This window comes from Miscanthus floridulus, chromosome 17 (genome assembly GCF_019320115.1).
Source record: "Miscanthus floridulus cultivar M001 chromosome 17, ASM1932011v1, whole genome shotgun sequence".
Lineage (NCBI taxonomy): Eukaryota > Viridiplantae > Streptophyta > Magnoliopsida > Poales > Poaceae > Miscanthus > Miscanthus floridulus.
Window position 1 is genome coordinate 82,270,882 of NC_089596.1, and position 9,363 is coordinate 82,280,244.

Consider the following 9,363-nt stretch of genomic DNA (forward strand, 5'->3'; position numbering starts at 1 on the left):
TTGCAAGGACAATGCTAGATGAGTACAACACCCCCGAAGCTCTATGGGCGGAAGCAATCAACACCGCATGTTATGCATCCAACCGCCTATTTCTTCAAAAGTTCCTTGTCAAGACACCGTATGAGTTGCTCAATGGGAAGAAGCCGGACGTCTCCTTCTTTAGGGTGTTTGGTTGCAAATGCTACATCTACAAGAAGCGGCAACACCTAGGGAAGTTTCAAAGACGTTGTGATATAGGTTTTCTTGTTGGCTACTCATTGAAGTCCAAAGCATATAGAGTATTTAATCATGCCACCGGCTTGGTTGAAGAAATATATGATGTGGAATTTGATGAATCTAACGGCTCCCAAGGAGCACATGAGAATCTTGATGATGTAGGTGATGAACCATTGAGGGAGGCTATGAAGAATATTCCGGTGGGAGACATCAAGCCGAAAGATGATGTACAAATCATTAACCAACCTTCTTCATCAAGTGTACCACAAGATGGTGAAAAAGATGGGAGAGTAGAAAATGAAGATACTCATATCTCCCATGAGCAAATGGTGGTACAAGCACAAGATGTTGATGCTCCACAACCTCCTTCTCAAGTGGTCAATAGAAGAAATACACCTCTCCTACAAGATCATCCACAAGATCTCATCATAGGGAGTCCAACAAAGGGGGTGATGACTCGATCTCAAAAACTTACTTTATTTATTGCTCATCACTCTTTTGTCTCTTGCTATGAGCCTACCAACGTAGAAGAAGCTCTTAAAGATCCGGATTGGATCAATGCCATGCATGAAGAGTTGAACAACTTCACTCGCAATGAAGTTTGGAATCTTGAAGAGCGACCAAAAGATGCAAGAGTTATTGGAACAAAGTGGGTGTTCCGCAACAAGCAAGATGATCAAGGTGTTGTTGTGAGGAACAAGGCAAGACTAGTTGCAAAGGGGTTCTCTCAAGTTGAAGGTTTAGATTTTGGAGAAACCTTTGCACCGGTTGCAAGATTGGAAGCCATCCGTATCCTTCTTGCATATGCATCACATCATGAAATAAAACTATATCAAATGGATGTGAAAAGTGCATTCTTAAATGGCTTTATTAATGAACTAGTCTATGTTGATCAACCTCCCGGGTTTGAAGATCCTAGATATCATAATCATGTTTATAGGTTGTCCAAGGCACTATATGGGCTTAAGCAAGCCCCAAGAGCTTGGTATGAGCGCCTTCGGGATTTCCTTATTGAGAAGGGCTTCACCATTGGGAAGGTCGACACCATACTATTCACCAAGAAGCTTGATGGGCATATCTTCATTTGTCAAGTATATGTTGATGATATCATCTTTGGATCATCAAATGAAGACTCATGCAAAGAATTTGATGAATTGATATCTAAGGAGTTCGAGATGTCAATGATTGGTGAGCTTACATTCTTTCTTGGTTTTCAAGTCAAGCAAATGAAAGAAGGCATTTTCATCTCTCAAGAGAAATACACAAAAGATCTTCTCAAGAGATTCAAGATGGATGAATGTAAGCCAATCAAGACCCCAATGCCCACCAATGGACATCTCGACCTAGATAAGGGAGGTAACTCGGTTGATCAAACTCTCTACCATTCTATGATTGGTAGCTTGTTATATTTAACCGCATCTAGGCCCGACATCATATTTAGTGTGTGTATGTGTGCTAGATTTCAAGCTAGTCCTAAGGAAACACATTTAATTGCCATAAAAAGAATCCTTAGGTATCTTAAGCACACACCAAGCACTGGCCTTTGGTATCCCAAAGGAGCTTTATTTGAATTAATTGGCTATTCCGATTCAGACTACGCCGGATGCAAAGTTGATAGAAAGAGCATATCCGGAGGGTGCCATTTGCTTGGTAGATCACTTGTGTCTTGGTCCTCCAAGAAACAAAATAGTGTGGCTTTGTCCACCACCGAAGTGGAATACATTGCCGCGGGCACTTGTTGTGCACAAATATTATACATAAAACAAACTTTACTAGACTATGGAGTAGTTCTAGAGAAAGTACCTCTTTTGTGCGACAATGAAAGTGCGGTAAAACTTGCAAATAATCCGGTTCAACACTCTCGCACCAAGCATATAGATATCCACCATCACTTTCTAAGAGATCATGTAGCTAAAAATGATATATCACTAGAAGGTGTAAGATCCGAAGATCAATTAGCGGATATCTTCACTAAACCGCTAGATGAGGCTACATTTTGTAGATTGCGGAATGAGCTCAATGTACTTGATTTTAGTAACTTCACTAAAAATTGAGCTTGTGTTGTCCCTTGCATTCATTGTAATATACAACATGTTTAATTTGTGGCAATGCATATAGGGCTTGTCTAACATGGTTAAGATAACCGCCGTAAAGCGTGTGAAGAAGCTTAACCTTGGATCAAACTTGACAAGCAACTAGATTTACTTACAAGTATTACATATGCATGAATGTTGTTTTGTCGTTTTGTTCCATTTGCTCTCTTGTTGCCTATTTTCTTAAAAAGAATTATAGCCTAAGGCAAAATATTTTGAAAAATGTGAGGGTTTGAGAGAGGTCACTCACATCAGTCCCAATTGGTGTTTATTTGGATCTTATTCAAGTTAGGATTTGATTAGGAACAGGCAGCGCGAAGGAAGGTTGAAGGTTTGCTGGAAAAGGTGCACCGGACGCTGCACCGGACGCTGCTGTCCAGCGTCCGGTCAGTTCACAGGAGGTGAACTGCTACTGAAGGAGTGACCGGACGCTGCGTCTGTGCGTCCGGTCAGGAAGGGTTCAGCGTCCGGTCGATCAAGGAAGGTCAAGCAGTACTGACCGGACCCTGCCTGCGTCCGGTCATGGACCACCGGACGCGTCCGGTCCCGATTCCAGAGGATTTGGACCTCTCTGGAATCGACCGGACACTGGGTGGTAGCGTCCGGTCGCTACCACCGGAGCGTCTGGTCAGTGGATCTCGCGTGTTTTTAGGACTCTTTTCTCCGATTCCTTTTCTGTCACATGTGGGGAACTATTTAACCGCAAGACGTACCTTTGTTCGCCCTCATCCCGCCATACCCTAGCCCGAGCAGCCGCCAAGCCGCGCTGCCGCAGCCTCGCCGAGTCGCCGCCAAGTCGCGCCGGTTTTGCCCTAGCCAGCGCCACCGCGACCCTACGCCGGCCACCTCGCGCCCATGCCGCAGTGCTGCTGCTTCCCGTGCGCCTCCGTGCCCCTGCCTCGCCGCACCACCGTAGCTCGCGCACCACCGCGCCAACCATGGCCCGTCCATTGCTCACCCGCGCCTCTGTAGAACCGCCGTGCTCCAGCCTCCTCACACCCAAGCTCGCCGCTCCGCCGTTGCCAAGGTTGCCGGTCTTCACGCCGAGTGCCCTAGCCCTATCATCCCCTTGATTGGTAAGGCAAGTTTTATTTTTCAATCTTGATCTCCAATTGTGACATAGATCAAATTCTCAATGCACTGATTCCCCATTGCATTTAGGGCGTATGACCTAACCCTAGCCGGTTCTGAGATCCCTCGCATGACATCTTATCTCTTCTCGGATCGCTGATCGTCAGGTAGAAAGCCACTCGATTCAAGTTCGCATCTACATTGCTTTCTCTATTAGGATTTCGCATCTATTAGACACATGGTATTTATTTGTATATCCATCTATTCTATCGTGCAGCAAGTCGGTTCTGTTGTGTTTTGTCTGACAGTTGGCAGTCAACTCAGAGCCAAGCTCGCGAGTAAGGATCGAGGCCAAGCCTCGAAAGCAGCAGTTTGACAGTTGATCTTCATCAGCGGCAGTTCACCATCTTGTCAGTTCAGATGGCTCACACCAAGAACGTTGGTGGTGGCCCAGGTGATGATGATCGGAGGCCCCCGCCTCGCCAGCCAGCCGGATCTAAGGGCAAGTCAACCAAGCAGGTAACATCCAAGAAGCGGAAGTACCCCGATGCAGAGACAGCAAGAGCAGCAGCTGTTGCAGAGGCCGCAGAGCGTGCCGAGAGAGGTGGTACCCACAGCGAAGTTGTCATTGCAGATCCGCCAGTTTCACCCGCAGTCAGAGCTGCGATTGAGGAGGTTGAGCGTCGTCACGGTAGTCCAACTAGGACTGCCACGTTTGTAGGATGACGGATTGCCATTGAGGAGGGTCTGTCAGCACAGCAGCAGCCCCCACCAGTAGAGCCTTAGCCAGCCCAGGAGACTTAGGAGGGTCAGGAGACCGAGCCGACACCTCAGCTACGCCGCTCGAGTCGTACTAGTGCTGTAGTTCCACCAAGGCCAGTTACACAGCGCAGGGGTTCACGCCCTCTGCCCAGACCTCAGGGTCCACCTCTAGTGGTTCACCTCGACTTGAGGGCTGCTACAGCCAGGCAGGTTCAGCAGCTGCGGTTTGTTGAGTTTGAGGTCTGGTTTCCTCTAAGGAGGGATGAGAGAGCAGCTAAGGGTTTCTACACGCCACTGCAGGAGGATTTCTACAATGCATATCTTAACAGTGGGGCAGTGTTCAGATCTCAGAGGGTCTGTCAGATAGAGTCTATTATGGCAGCAGCCGGAGAGAGCATTCGGCCATACTTGTCATATTTGCCAGGACTGACAGATTTGATTGGACGGATGGGCATATATGTACCATCTTGGGTCCGTCAGTTTTATGCTTCACTCTACATCGATCCACATCACAGATTCATTCACTTTGCCTTCAAAGGCAAAGACTACAGAGTGACGAGTGGCAGAGCCAGAGAGATACTGAGGCTACAGGAGCAGCCTGTTAAGATGCATGAGGTTTGCTATGGTCAGCAGGAGCCTCCTAGGCGTCCTCATGGAGGGCAAGTGCCCCCTACAGATTTAGTGCGACATTGCTTTAAGGAGCCTTTTGGTGAGGGGTCGAGCAGGAACCCCAGTGACTTGACCCCTATAGCGAGGGTACTAGAGGCCATCATTAGGAGGACACAGGGAGGGCCTGACTCACTTACAGCTCTGGCTTCTCAATGCCATCATGTAGAGGACAGTATTTGACATCTGGGACCTCCTTCTTTTAGAGATGGAGGATACTATAGCAGAGGGATTCAAGGGTCACAGGCAGCTTCCCTATGCTCACTGGATCACATTCCTCATTCGTAGAGTTGTGCTTGATAAGCCCCCTGGTATGATGGATGAGTATACAGGTGCCACCATAGAGTTCCCAGCCTACAACCTGTCATAGAGGATCAGACACACCACTCCTCAGGCACCTAGATAGCCTAGCCGTCGTCCCGACGTGCCAGAGTCCACAGCTCAGTAGGATGAGATCATCAGAGAGATTGCAGCCGCTGAGGAGGAGGAGCTAGAGGCACAGCAGGAGGTGAGCGAGTATAGTGATAGCTCTGACGATGACTACCAGCCTATACCTCAGATGCCTCCATGCAGACACGATGTAGAGGCCGGTAGCTCCAGTTCTGCTCCACCTGCTCTGCAGACAGACCCCGCTCTCATTTCTATTCTTGAGTAGATGCAGCAGGATCAGACACGACAGGCATAGGAGATAGCTGCCAACTTCGCACAGTTTTAGGCTCGTCAGGATGAGTTTCAGCAGCAGCAGCAGCAGCAGCTTCTTCAGCACCAGTAGTTACTTATGCAGCAGCAGCTCATGGGATTCATGCAGCATGTAGTGACAACCATTGGGATCCCACTGCCACAGACTTTGCCCCAGCTTGCACAGCCTCCTACCACTTCGACGACTCCAGCAGTACAGCCCATCGGGCTCCAGAGTCAGGGACAGCCTCCAGCTCAGTTTACTTCACCTCCTATACAGGTGTCCTAGTGGTTAGCCTCACCTGGTGTAGCCCCGCAGTTCACTCCTTATCACATAGGTTTCTCACTAGAGCAGTCTTCCTCGCTATTCGTGCCTGAGACGTCAGTCTCTAGGAGTCTTGGAGCATCATTCAGTGAGTTGACTAGCATGCCTACTCCGCCTCACATGCATACTGCCGGTCCGTCTACAGCAGCTCCAGCTATCATGACTACTCAGAGGCTCCCCTCGTCTATCGCCTTGTCAGATCCTACGACAGACATACTTGCAGCTTCACAGGCAGCACCAGCCCTAGCTCAGACCCAGACCGCTTCAGCGACACTTCCTGCTTCAGAGGGTCAGTCAGTTCAGAGCTTAGGGTCAGATGATGATGGCGCCTAGTTCCATCTTGCTCCACGTACTTCAGCGCCCGACTCGTCCACTGCAGCCCCACCGATCGACCCTTAGGTTTTGGTGTTTGACGCCAAAGGGGGAGAGGGTTTGAGTATGTAGACTTAGGGGGAGCGAGTTTCAGGGGGAGCTAGTTATCTAGTATTAGCCTATTATATACATTTGGAGTTTTATTTGTGTGATACACTATTACTTATGCACTCATGAGTTTACTTTTATGCATACTATTATATATATGTGATAGTGCTATCTACGTGATTGTGATATTTGACATGTGTGATTTCTACTTTGCATTATCTATATGTCATATCACTTGTGTAATGCTCATTTGCTTTTGCTTCCGCGTTTACACTTCGAAGCAAATGAGCTTTGTTACTTGTACTCATGTGTTATTCATATCCTTTGAGTACATTGTGATGGCTTGGATCATATAAGCTTGCCTAACTCTTGTGTTCTTATTGACAAAAGCTTATATGAATCAAGCCCGTCTAAAAACCCCACTCCATAACATACTCAAGGTGGTATTGTCATCAATCACCAAAAAGGGGGAAATTGAAAGCATCTAGGCCCCTAGTTGGATTTCGGTGATTAATGTCAATACAAGATTACTATGACTAATGTGTGTTTTGCAGAGGCAATTAAGTTAGGTCATGGTAATGGAGATCGATTGGGCAATCAAGGTTGTCATGCCCCTATGATGGAAATTGTTTCGGTTTTTAAAGGATGGACGACAAGGTTAAGAATAACTAGTTCTAAGTGTCGATTGGAGTTGGAGAGACACTTAGAGTAGTTTAGGACTTTGTTTTTCCTTTGGCCGTACTATTAAGGGGGGTATGAATGGGTAGCTTGACCTAGTTGAGTCTAGTGAGTTAGGTGTGGTGCACACTTGTTAAAACTAGCTCTAGGTAGCTCCTATGAATGCCTAAGATCCTTTGGAGCAAACTTCATTCACATATGTTCAAAAGTTGGAAGTGAATGGAGGGTCAAACACTGACCGGACGCTGGCTCCGGTGTGACCAGACGCTGGCCGTAGGGTCCGATCAGTTCATTTGACCGTGAAGAACAAGTCTGGTGTGACCGGACGCTCGAAGGTCGTGTGACCGGACGCTAAGGGCTAGCGTCCGGTCAACTCCAGTAAGGGTCTAGACTTGGAAAAGAGTGACCGGACGCGTCCGATCAGTGGTGACCGGACCCTGAGTATCCAGCGTCCGGTCATTTACAGTAAGCATCCAAGAGCGACCGGACGCATCCGATCGGTACTGACCGGACCCTGACAGCGTCCGGTCATCACTTGAAAACTATTCGCGGGTTGAACTGACCAGAGCGTCCGATCAAAACGATCGGAGCGTCCGGTCATCCCATAGAAGCTCATAACGGTTCGTTTTTCAGGCTGCCTTATAAATAGAAGCTCCACTCGTGAGTGGAGCAACTTTTGCTCATTCCAACAGCTGAGAAACATGTTTGTGAGTGCCAAGAAGAGCAAGGTCCTAGTGAGGTGTTTGTGATTTGAGAATCCAAGAGAGTAGCCTCACTAGCAAATCAAGAGTAGCAAAGTGTGCATCCATCTTCTCATTAGGCTTCGCGTGGTCAAGTGAGAGTTCGTGCTTATTACTCTTGGTGATCGCCATCACCTAGACGGCTTGGTGGTGATTGGGAGTTTGGTGTTCACCCGGCGGAGCTTGTGGGTGACCCAACTCAAGTTGTGAGCGGCTTTGGGTGATTTGCCACGATGGAGTGTCGAAGAATCAACCCGTAGAGAGCACTTGATCCTTGCACAGATCAAGGGGGAGCTACACCCTTGCGCGGGTGCTCCAACGAGGACTAGTGGGGAGTGGCGACTCTCCGATACCTCGGCAAAACATCGCCGCGTTCCTTTCTCTCTCTATTTACTTTGAGCACTTACCTTGAGTATTTACTTTGAGCAATTCAATACTTGTTTTACATCCATAGAATTGCTTGCTAAAGTAAGTTTGGAACATAGGTTGCGAGTTCATTGTGCATTAGTTTAATAGAAACACTTTTCTAGGCACAAGGGGTTAATTGGGCTATCCGTAGGAATTGATTATTGCAAGAGAATTTAGAATTAGCCCAATTTACCCCCCCCCTCTTGGGCATCTTGATCCTTTCACTTCTGCTTGGTGAACCCATCGGCAACTTAGGAGGCCCGTGGTGGTTCATCAACATGTGGCTGAATACCCATATGCACAAACGGTTGCAATGTGACTTCTTTGCCCAACAATTCCCACGAGAAATTGCTGAAGACCATGTGCTTGGGGACGAGGAATCGGCAACACGCTCACCTCTCAATTTTGGTGAAGCCATAATTGTCCTCCCTAGAACAGAAGCCAATGAAGACCAGATCGGCAGATTCTTTCAAAGCTTCTACAATGGTCTTTCTCGTGATCATAGGGCCTGGGTGCCTTATATTGATGAAGAAAATAGATTCTCCCTTCTTTTCAACTTTGCCGATGACACTCTGAATCAAGATAATGAGCTCATGATGGCTATCATTACTCCTAGGGCAATTCCAGTAAACACATTCGGTAGCGGGAAAACACCAATATCACATATGAGTTTTACAACCCATCGGCAGTATCCCGTCAATTGGCTTTTGGGCAACTGCCAATCAAATTTTGTTTTGCCGATATGATCAAACCCAGAGAAACAATCACCTACGAAATAGATTGGAACAGGGTAGTGCAACTCTCCCCCGATGCCGATACTACAAATGTCGATATATCCGTCTGGACGCTAGTATCTTTCATCACTGAATCATATAAGCAATGGTGGCGAGAGTGGAGGGAACAACTGTTTGCAACATCTGCTCACACATATCGGCACATGATCAACCCTGAATACGCCATTCCTGATGACGTAGTAAGTTCCTTTTAGCTCCCTTCCGCTTTTTCCTTTCATATATCGGTAACTAACTTTCTCGCGACAGGTTAACAACCCAGCACCAACTATGAGCAAAAGTGGGAAACCCTTCGATCTTCGACCTGTTTCCCCGGTATCACCGATCGGCTACAACGCCCCCACCTTAGCTGCTTTGACTCACCAGAAGATCCGTACCAAGACCATCACCTTCAAGTCCAAATTGGCTACAGCTAGGGCCACTCCATCGGCTGCTGCTACAACCTTGGTCAAGGCATTCAAGGTAACAACCTTGTTTATTCCTACTTATGCCGATCACAAACTGTATTAACATTA